Consider the following 10,130-nt stretch of genomic DNA (forward strand, 5'->3'; position numbering starts at 1 on the left):
CAGTCCATTGGCGGATAGAGCCGGGAGCTGGTGGGGGGCAGAGCTGGATTTTACCTCACTGTCTGACCTCTCCCTGTCTCGATCGTTACAGTGTGGAGAGGAACAATGACAGACCCCACAGGCGGGTGCTGGTTTGGTGCTTAACCACACAGCGAAGGACCGAGAGCCCCAAATTCCCCCTGGTGTTTTGGGAGCCAAGTTTGCTGTTTGAATTCTGCAGTTCAGATGACGTCAGGCCTGGGCATTTCTCTGGCCTTAGGGGGTGCTTTGGTCACAGCTCTGATGGCCGAGTGGCGAAGGTGTTGGACTCAGAATTCAAGAGGGTTTCCCTGCGCAGGTTGAAATCCTGCTCACAGCAAGGCCTGTGTTTTAGCCACAGCCTGTCTAAGAGGCCAGGGGTGGCTGAGCCTCCCCCAAATGGCCGCCCATGCAGGGGGGAACACTGGGGATGTGGGGCGAGTCAATCCTCCGTGGGCCCATTGTCATCTTTCGAGTGGTGGACGCGAAGCTCCAGAGAAGTGGGGGCCCAGCCTGCACCCCTTTCCGCTCTGCCTCTTAACCCGATCGCCTGCGCTGCCTCCTCCCATCCCCCCTCCGCCTCTTCCCCCAAGGCCTGCGCCCCACCCCCGCTGGGCCTTTTCCCCTGAGCCCCCTCCCTCTCTCTGCCTCTTCCTGCCCCTGCTCCGCCTCCTTCCCCAAGGACCCTCCCCACCCCCCGCTCACCTAAGGCAGGAAAAAGTGATGGGGGCCTGGCCCCATGGCCCCCTGGCAGCCCCCCTTAGGGGAAAGGGGCAGGGAGGAGCAAGCAGCAGGTGAGTGGCGTCTTGGGGGAAGAGTGAGGGGCAGGTAGGGGGTCTGGGGGGAGGGGGCGGAGGGCAGTGAACAGCAAGTGGGCGGGGCCTTTCAGGAAGGTGCTTTAGTCAAAAAGAAGCTATTGTGATACACAGATGGGCTGGGATATGCACGGAGTCAGATTAGATGCTCTAATGGTCCCTTCTGGTCTTAAGGCTACTAATTTATGAAAAACTGATGTTTTATTGTGTAGCGGCTCCATCCACAGACTGAACAGTCATTGAGTGCGGTGATCCAGGGGAAACAACTCAAACACCCAACGAGGCTGGCCAGGGGCAGGACATCAGCTTTGAGGGGAGGGGTGGGTGTGGCAGTGACATCACAAAGGCCTTTTGCAGGAACTCGGCCTATTGGGCAAAGGTGGTGGGGAGGGGGTGACCTCACAGAGAGACCCCGACATCAGCCGGGCAGGACCGAGGTGCAGGGCCAGGCCTGTCTCTGAGACCCCCCCCCTGGCTTTGCTGCCGCAAGTCTCCTTTGCGAGGTCTCTCCTCGGGGGCTGAGAGAGAATTAGGATTCACAGCTGTGAGCATGAGGAGGAACCTCTGTGGAGTTTTCTCCTTTCCTGCCACTGACTGTGCCGACAACAAACTTCCCTTTGACAAGGTGAGAGGCTGAGAGAGGTTTGGAACCTGTTCAGTCTGATCCACCTGGCGCAGGCAGCATTCTAGGCCCAGGAAACACTGGCTTCAGGTGGCAGAATTTGATTTCCTACCTAGGATTTGATGGTTGGAATCCCTGGGGACATTGGGGTTTGTCCTTTTTGGTTTCCCTTTTCCTCTTTCCTCCCTCCTTTCGCCTCTTCTCCTGCTTCTTTTCCCCCTTCCCCCTGCTTCCCTCCCTCTACCAAGGAGGGGTGTGTGGAGTGCGGGCAGGGGAGGGGATTGCTCTCATTGCGGGAGGTCCTCACCAAGAGGTGGGGCTGGATCTGAGAGTGATCCCCTCGGATGGTGACCTGGGCCGTCCTTTGGGACATCCGGTGAGACCCCTCAGCCTCCCGCCCCTCAGAGGGGCTCAGGGCTGATTGGCCGAGCAGGGGGCTATCGACAGCGAGGAGACTCCAATGTACAACCAATCCAATGTACGGGATTGATCTGGCTACTTCTCTCCATTAATTGCCTCTTGGCAGGTCATGATTTCCCCTAATGTTCTAGGTCTTGTAAAATACTTGCTGAATAGTTACTATGAACCACTGTTGGTCTGTAGCTCACTTGAGAGCCTGCACCCGGCTCCGCTCTGCCTCTTAACCCGATGCCCTGCTCTGCCTCCTCCCATCCCCCGTCTGCCTCTTCCCCCAAGGCCTGCGCCCCACCCCCGCTGGGCCTGTTCTCCCAAGCCCCCTCCCTCTTCCTGCCCCTGCTCTGCCTCCTTCCCCAGGGACCCCCCGCCCCTCGCTCACCTAAGGCAGGAAAAAGTGATGGGTGCCTGGCCCCATGGCCCCTGGCAGCCCCCCTTAGGGGAAAGGGGCAGAGAGGAGAAAGCAGCAGGTGAGTGGAGTCTTGGGGGAAGAGTGAGGGTCAGGTAGGAGGTCTGGGGGGAGGGGGCGGAGGGCAGTGAACAGCAAGTGGGCGGGGCCTCGGGGGACGAGGATGAGCAGGGGCGGGGCCTTTGTGGCCGGGCCATGGTCTGGGCACCGGTGGCCCCCCAACTTCTAGGGGTCACTCATCTGAAACCCAGGATGAAAGTGACATGGGCCTGAGTCTTGTTGGGGCTGAGGCTACCTCACACCTTTACCTTCGGGGCTCTACCGGGGCATAAAGCCCCCGGACACGGCCAGAGACAGGGCGAGGGGCCTCAGCACGGGAGAGAGTCAGGCCCAGAGTTAGACGAGGGGGGCAGAGAATATTCTTCATTCTGGTTAGTTACACGGCGCCCTTGCTAGAAATCCTTCCTGTATTTGCTCCAGTTGGCTCCCTGCAGAAGTGAGAGTAAGCTCGGCCGTGCCCGTAGCCCTGGGCCCTTTAAATCACCCCTGGAGACCCCGGCCGCTGCCCCGGGGGCTCCAGCAGCAGGGCTCGGGCGGCCATTTAAAGGGTGCAGGGCTCTGCTGTGGTAGCAGCCGCCAGAGTCCTGGGCCCTTTGAATGGCCCCAAGCTCTGGGGCTCCCAGCAGCCTCCGCAGCTGGTAGCTCTGGCGGTGATTTAAAGGGCCCAGGGCTCCCAGCCGCTTCTACTGCAGTTGGAGCCCTGGGCCCTTTAAATCTCGATTCAAAGGGCCTGGGGCTCTAACAGCCCCGCCTCTTCCACCCGAGGCCCCGCCCTTTCCGGTCCAGGCCCCGCCCCCCGCTCAGGACTCCCGCGTACCGGTAAGTCCTTGAAGTGACGTTCACCCCTGACTCCCTGACTCTGTAGCGCTGCCCCGTCCCCCTGTTTGTTCCTCAGAATTAGCCGGTTCTGTCACTTCCTAGCAGCAATCCCGCCATAACACGACAGCCGGAAATCGCAGCTCTCCCGTCCCCTCGCGCTGGACTTGCTGCCAGCCGAACTGGAGAAAACGTGGGGAATGGCTCTGGCAGAGGGTGTGAAAAAGACACAGGGAAAGGGGGAGTTTCACAGGGATTTCCTCAAGTGAGGAGAAACGTGGGGTCCCAGTTAGTGCCCAGAAACCCCTTCAGGGATCAAACCAAGCAGAGGCCCAGCTCACCCCGCTCGGGGCTCCACGGGGGAGTGAGCAGGGGGCTGCTGTGACACACACAGACTGTGGCTGAGGAGGGGGCTGCCAGGCCTCCCCCCCCCAGTCTGACACTGAGGGAGGAGGGGGGTGTTATATCCTTGGGGGCAGCCGGTTTAGGAAGAAATCACTTGAGGCCAGAGAGCAGACAGCTAACTAAACTGCCATTTTATTTACAGACACAGAGCTCACCCAACCGGCTGAAACCGGCTGGGCTATCCCCTAATAATCTAACTCAGTTGCCATAGGAACAAAAACCATGACAACCAAATACACAACATATTCCCCCCCCCCCCCCAATAAGAACATCCCTTAAATACAACACACACTAGACTAGAGAAGGAGGGTAGACTGCCTCCATTCCCGGCTAAACCCTGGGGATTATTTTGCCCCATAACCGTGGGTTCACCCTAGCTAAAGATCCAGCCGATGAGGAGGCCTTCTGTCTCTAGGTGGATTACGGTGAACTTCTGGTGTTGTTGCACCCGAAAGTACCATGGGCTCAGGGTCCGCAGCACAAACGGGTGAGGAGGTGGTATCAGCTCGTGCTGGGCAAAGGGGCATCTCAGCCGCCGGCACTAATGGAGGAGAACAGTCAGGAACAGGTGATTCATGATTCGGTGTCTCACCAGAAGAGGTGAAGTCAGACCTGTCAACTGCAGATGTGTCCTGAGGACTGGCATGACCTGGCAACAGCTGATCTACATGTCGCCGCCAGGTAAGATTCTCTGCAGTCCGGACTGTGTAGGAAACAGGTCCTGTTTGAGTGATGACTGTGTCTGGGACCCATTTAGCTCTGGAAGTATAATTCTTAGCCAAAACTGGCTGCCCTGGGCTAAAGGTTCGGTCTTTTAGATATTTTGGTGGACTGTCAGGTTTAATGTTCAGTGTCACAGTGATTCCCTTCATACTTCCCAAATCATCTCCAAAAACAGCAGCATGTTTCCTTAGTATAGGGGTTAGACTGGTTTCTTCTTTAGTCATCCGGTGCACTTCTGCCCAGTTCAGTTGAATCTTTCCATGCCAAGACCTACCCCTTAAGGCTGGGTAGTTACCTCTCACCACAAACAGTGGCAATTTAGCCGCCTGTCCATTGAGCTCCACCTTAACATCAATACTGCCCAACAGGGGCACAGCTTCTCCCGTATACGTCTTCAGAACAGTTTTTGTTGCCTTAAGCGGAAGATGCTGTAGCTTTTCTTTAGACACAGTCTCGGAGACCAGCGAGACGGCTGCACCGGTGTCCAGTTCCATGCGTATAGGTTTGCCATCCAACAACGGGGTTACCCAGTATTCATGTGAGCCCCCTGCCAAAGACAAAACATGCAGTGGCACTTCCTCTTGCGCTGAGGTGTCACCTTGATCATCCTGGGTCTGCTCTAGGGTATTCAGGGTTCTGACTCTGCACAGTTTTGTGGGTCGGTTCTTGTGACACTTTTTGCACCCTAGGGGATGCACCGATGGATTGTGCCTCCCTTGTAGCCAGTTCCATGGAGGCAGCAATATCAACAGCCTTCTGTAAGGTAAGCTGAGCCTCTGTCAGTAGGCGCTTCCCACAGTATAGCTTCACTGTAGAGGCCACACACTAACCTGTCACGCAGGGCCTCATTTAACATCTCTTTAAATTCACAGTGTTCTGCTAGCTTTTTTAAAATGGCTACAAATTGTACAACGGTTTCATCTTCCTTTTGGTCTCTTTGGTGGAACCTAGATCTTTCAGCAATTACCAGTGGTTTGGGGAAAAAATGGGACCCCAGGATTTCCACAATGTCACTGTAAGATTTAGTCTCAGGCTTAACAGGGTGTAGTAAGCTGCGTAGCAGGGAGTAGGTTTTAGCCCCTACAACACTTAAGAATAGTGGCACCTTCTTCGCTTCTGTAATGTCATTTGCAATAACAAAAAGCTCAAAACGCTCAGTATACACATGCCACTGCTCTATATTCTCATCAAAAGGTTCCAGTGGCCTGGTCAGAGTAGCCATGATTTTTAGTTTCACTTTCACAGTCAGTGTAAACAAGCAGTATTTTTCTTTGTTTGTTCTTTACCTTGACTTCTACTTCCTTCTGTTACTGGAGCAGCACCGGAATCCCATCCATCGTCGCCACTTGTTATATCCTTGGGGGCAGCCGGTTTAGGAAGAAATCACTTGAGGCCAGAGAGCAGACAGCTAACAAAACTACCATTTTATTTACAAACAGAGAGCTCACTCAGCCGGCCGAAGCTGGCCGAGCTATCCCCTAATAATCTAACTCAGTTGCCATAGGAACAAAAACCATGACAACCAAATACACAACAGGGGGCAGCTGGACAGACCTGCAGTAACCACATGGATTGTGAGGTTTGCTCCACTCCTGTCGTCAGTGGTGCCGATGTTACTCCCTGAGCCTGCTGGGCTCCACCTCGAACTCTCTGCTTCTCTCTCATCCCTGCAGCGACTGTGACCAGGGGTCGGCAGCCTTTGGCTCCGGCCCATCAGGGTTAGCCGCTGGCAGGCCGGGGCGGTTTGTTTACCTGGAGTGTCCGCAGGCACAGAGCCCTGCCGCTCCCAGTGGCCGCAGTTCCCTATTCCCAGTCAATGGGAGCTGCAGGAAGCAGCAGCCAGCACATCCCTCGGCCTATGCTGCTTCCCGCAGCCCCCATTGGCCTGGAACAGTGAACGGCTCCATGCCTGCGGATGCTCCAGGTAAACACACCGTCTCGGCCCGCCAGCGGCTTACCCTGAGCGACCCCTGATTGGGACTCTGGATCCAGACACGGCTCCTCCCCAACTGGGCCTGTCCGAGGATCGGAAAAGTGTCAGATGGGGACACACCTGGCAGAATCGGTCCAACAAGCCCGAGAGATTTGTCTCTAGGCCTGTGTGCTGGGTGATCTGCCGGTCCCGCACCTTCGGCATCCACCGCCGAATTGCCGCCGAAACCGCGGGACTGGCGGAGCTCCCGCAGAAACGCCGCCGAAGGCAGCCTGACTGCCGCCCTCACGGCGACCGCCAGGCCACCCCTCCTCCCCCGCCCCGGCTTGCCGCCCCAGGCACGCGATTGCTGCTCTGATCCCTGGAGCCGCCCCTGCATGGGGACAATCCGCTGGTCTTCTGCAGTCTCTGGTGTTCACCTCACTGGGGCCTGGGAAGACTCCCATCTGTCACTCTAGCAGAACCTCTTCTACCCCCTTAGCTCCTGGCCTCTATGAGCCTGGAGGGTCAATTTCTCAGGGGGTCACTCAGGCCATGGTGAAGCCAGGTGCCTGTGGGAGCAAACAGGACTGGGTCAATGTGTTAGGAGGCCATTGACCCTCCACACAGAGCTGTGGGAAATATAAAAATAAAGACAAAACCTCGCTTCTTAACTTTGCATAAAACAGATTCCAGTTAGGTCACATTTACACTCATGAGCGTATTTCTGGAAAGCGTTATGGGTGCAACGTCGCAGCACTAATGAAATTTAGCCTTCGAAAGGTGTGGTGGGGGAGAAGGATGCTCCAGCCTCTCAGAATGTTTGTCGAAGTGGTTAGAGGCTCACCCAGAAAAAGGGTGTTTGAGTTGCAGACTAAATGCACCTTGTCATAGGTCTCACCCCCACTTGGAGCTGTTGGGTTCACAAGATGGGGACCTATGGATGGATCCTTCTAAACTTAAATCCTAGTTTAGATCTACTACGCTGCCACCAGTCAGTTTTCTAAGTGTCTGACACACTGCCTGTTCCCCCAACTTTCCCTGGGGAACACAGATTCAATCTCCCTGAATCTTTACACACAGGAAAGCAGCCCACTTCCCCCCTCCCTCTCTCCTAGCCACTCTGGAGAGATATACACCGAGTCAAATCCTTGACTCAACACAAAGAGGGACTTACTTCCCCCTCCCCTTCCCTAGTCCTGGAGAGAGATACCTTGATTCAAACTCCTTGAATCAAGCCCAGGAGGAACTCACTCTTCCCCCCTCCCCTTCCCCTGAATTTCCACAAGAGAAGGAATTAACCAAGTCCAAAGAAAAGAAAAGAATTTATTAAAGAAAAAGCAAAGTAACTGTCTCTGTAACCAAGATAGAACAATACACAAAGTTTAACCTGTAAACCTGGAGAGAATTCCCCCGCCCCCTTTCCTTCTCAATAAAAGCAAAGTAACGGCAAACAGGAATAAAGCATTTCCTTCAGCAACACACAATTGCAAATGTAGAAATCAAATTATAAGACTAATCCGCCTTTCTAATTAATACTCACTATTAGATAGTAGAAACTACTCCAGGAGAACTTGGAGACATGACTGGCCTCTCTTAGATCCAAAGAGAGAACTCTAACAAAGAACACAGAGAAGGGCTTCCCTCCACAGAGATTTGAAAATCTCTTGTCCCTGATTGGTCCTCTGGTCAGGTGTTCACAGGTACTGCATGTTAACCCTTTACAGGTAGAAAAAAACCTTAACCCTTAACTAACTGTTTATGACACACCTTTTTTTCCTGTGCTCCACCAATGGCACCTTATGATGGGATGCTCTGTTCACCACGGGCTGGTGCTGCCTCCTGACTATCCTGAGGATGAGCTGTGTGTGGCCAATGCCCCTGCTTGTGGTCACACGCTGTATCTCTGCCTGTCACTCTCAGGCTGCAGCCCCTCTCTCACTCCAGAAGCTGCCGCTACCTCTTCGTGGACCTGGCCCTTTGGACAGGGCACTCTATTGTTTTCCCCTTCTGGGGCAGAGTCCTTCAAACTCTCTCCCATTCGAGAGGGATCCTGTGCCCTGATCCTTTGACTCCTGCCGTTGCCCAGGCAGGCTTCCAGCTCTCTGTCCCTCTCATGCCACTTCCCCAGTGGTGGGAGAGGAACCCAGGCCGGCCGTGTACTCCAGGGGCCAGCCCAGCGACTCTAGAACACACAGCCAAGGCCTGTTCAGTCTCCAGGGTGTGCAGGATTCACAGTGCCTGGAGGGGAGCTGGCTGAATACAGCGCACAGCTGTGTGTGAGGCACAGGTCCTGGGGGTGGCTCCAGATTGTCTGTTGTTCTTCCTAATGAAACTCTTCTGCCCATCTGAGTGGGCAGCAACAAGGGCCGGGTTCAGTCTGTAGGGGTTCTATTTCAATAACACAATGTAAAACCAGCTCGACCCCCACCCCGTGACCTGGGACAATTACATATCACCCCCCTAAGGGGCAAGACTTCCCCGCTCACAAGCACAGAGTCTGAGTGTAGCAAAATCCTTTTAATAAAGGAGGGACACAATGTGGCATCATGTTGGGGAAACACCACAAACAGGATTCATAACACAAACCATGAGCAAAAGACGCACCCCCAAGTAAGTTTGGCAGTGTCCTTTCCCCCTCAGGGTCTAAAAGTCCAGCAACCCAACAGTCTCCCCCAACCGCAGTTTCTGTCCTTGGTCAGTGCAGCCTCCAGAGTTCAGAAGTTCCTCTGCAGAGTTTACCTCCCAGCCTGGGTGGAAGCAGGAGAAGGTATGGGGGGGGAGGGGGTTGTGCATATTACCTGGTCCACTGCTCAGGTTGACAGCTGATTGTCACGCCTCCCCATGGCGTTCTCCTGCAATCTTCAGCACCAGCTGCGCCTCTCCATCAGCCACCCTGCTATCCGCTCCTCTCCGCCAGCCACCCTGCTATCGGCTCCTCTCCGCCAGCCACCCTGCTATCCGTTCCTCACCGCCAGCCACCCTGCTATCCGCTCCTCTCTGCCAGCCACCCTGCTATCCGCTCCTCTCCGCCAGCCACCCTGCTATCCGCTCCCCTCCGCCAGCCACCCTGCTATCCGCTCCTCTGAAACAGCCAATCTGCTATCCGCTCCTCCCCACCAGCCAATCTGCCATCCGCTCCTCTCCACCAGCCGCTCTGCTATCCGCTCCGTTCCGCCATCCACCCTGCTATCCGCTCCTTTCCGCCAGCCACCCTGCTATCCGTTCCTCTCAGCCAGCCACCCTGCTATCCGCTCATCTCCGCCAGCCACCCTGCTATCGGCTCCTCTCTGCCAGCAACCCTGCTATCCGCTCCTCTTTGACAGCCACCCTGCTATCCTCTTCTCTCCACCAGGCACCTTGCTATCCGAACCTCTCCTCCAAACACCCTGCTATCCGCTCCTTTCTGCCAACCACCCTGCTATCCGCTCCTTTCCACCAGCCACCCTGCTATCCGCCCCTCTCCACCAGCCAATCTGCTATCCGCTCCTGTGTCACCTAATCTGCTATCCGCCCCTCCCCGCCAGCCAATCTGCTATCCGCTCCTCTCTGCCAGCCATCCTGCTATCCGCTCCTCTCCCCCAGCCAATCTGCTATCCGCTCCTGTGTCAGCCACCCTGCTAACCACTCCTCTCCGCCAACCACCCTGCTATCCGCTCCTCTCCGCCAACCACGCTGCTATCCGCTCCTCTCCGTCAGCCAATCTGCTATCCGCTCCCCTTTGCCAGCCATCCTGCTATCCGCTCCTCTCCGCCAGCCACCCTGCTATCCGCTACTCTCCGCCTACCACCCTGCTATCCGCTCCCCTCCGCCAGCCAATCTGCTATCCGCTCCTGTGTCAGCCAATCTGCTATCCGCTCCTCTCCGCCAGCCACCCTGCTATCCGCTCCCCTCTGCCAGCCAATCTGCTATCAGCTCCTGTGTCTGCCAATCTGC

General features: G+C 55.7%; 1 non-coding gene across 1 annotated transcript; it reads left to right on the forward strand.

The window, feature by feature from the left end:
* Nucleotides 1–276: 276 nt before the first annotated feature.
* Nucleotides 277–358, forward strand: TRNAL-CAG. The gene has a single exon. It is a non-coding gene; the product is annotated as a tRNA-Leu (tRNA).
* The last annotated feature ends 9,772 nt before the right edge of the window (nucleotides 359–10,130 follow it).

Source organism: Mauremys mutica, chromosome 10 (genome assembly GCF_020497125.1).
Source record: "Mauremys mutica isolate MM-2020 ecotype Southern chromosome 10, ASM2049712v1, whole genome shotgun sequence".
In the NCBI taxonomy this organism is placed as follows: domain Eukaryota; kingdom Metazoa; phylum Chordata; order Testudines; family Geoemydidae; genus Mauremys; species Mauremys mutica.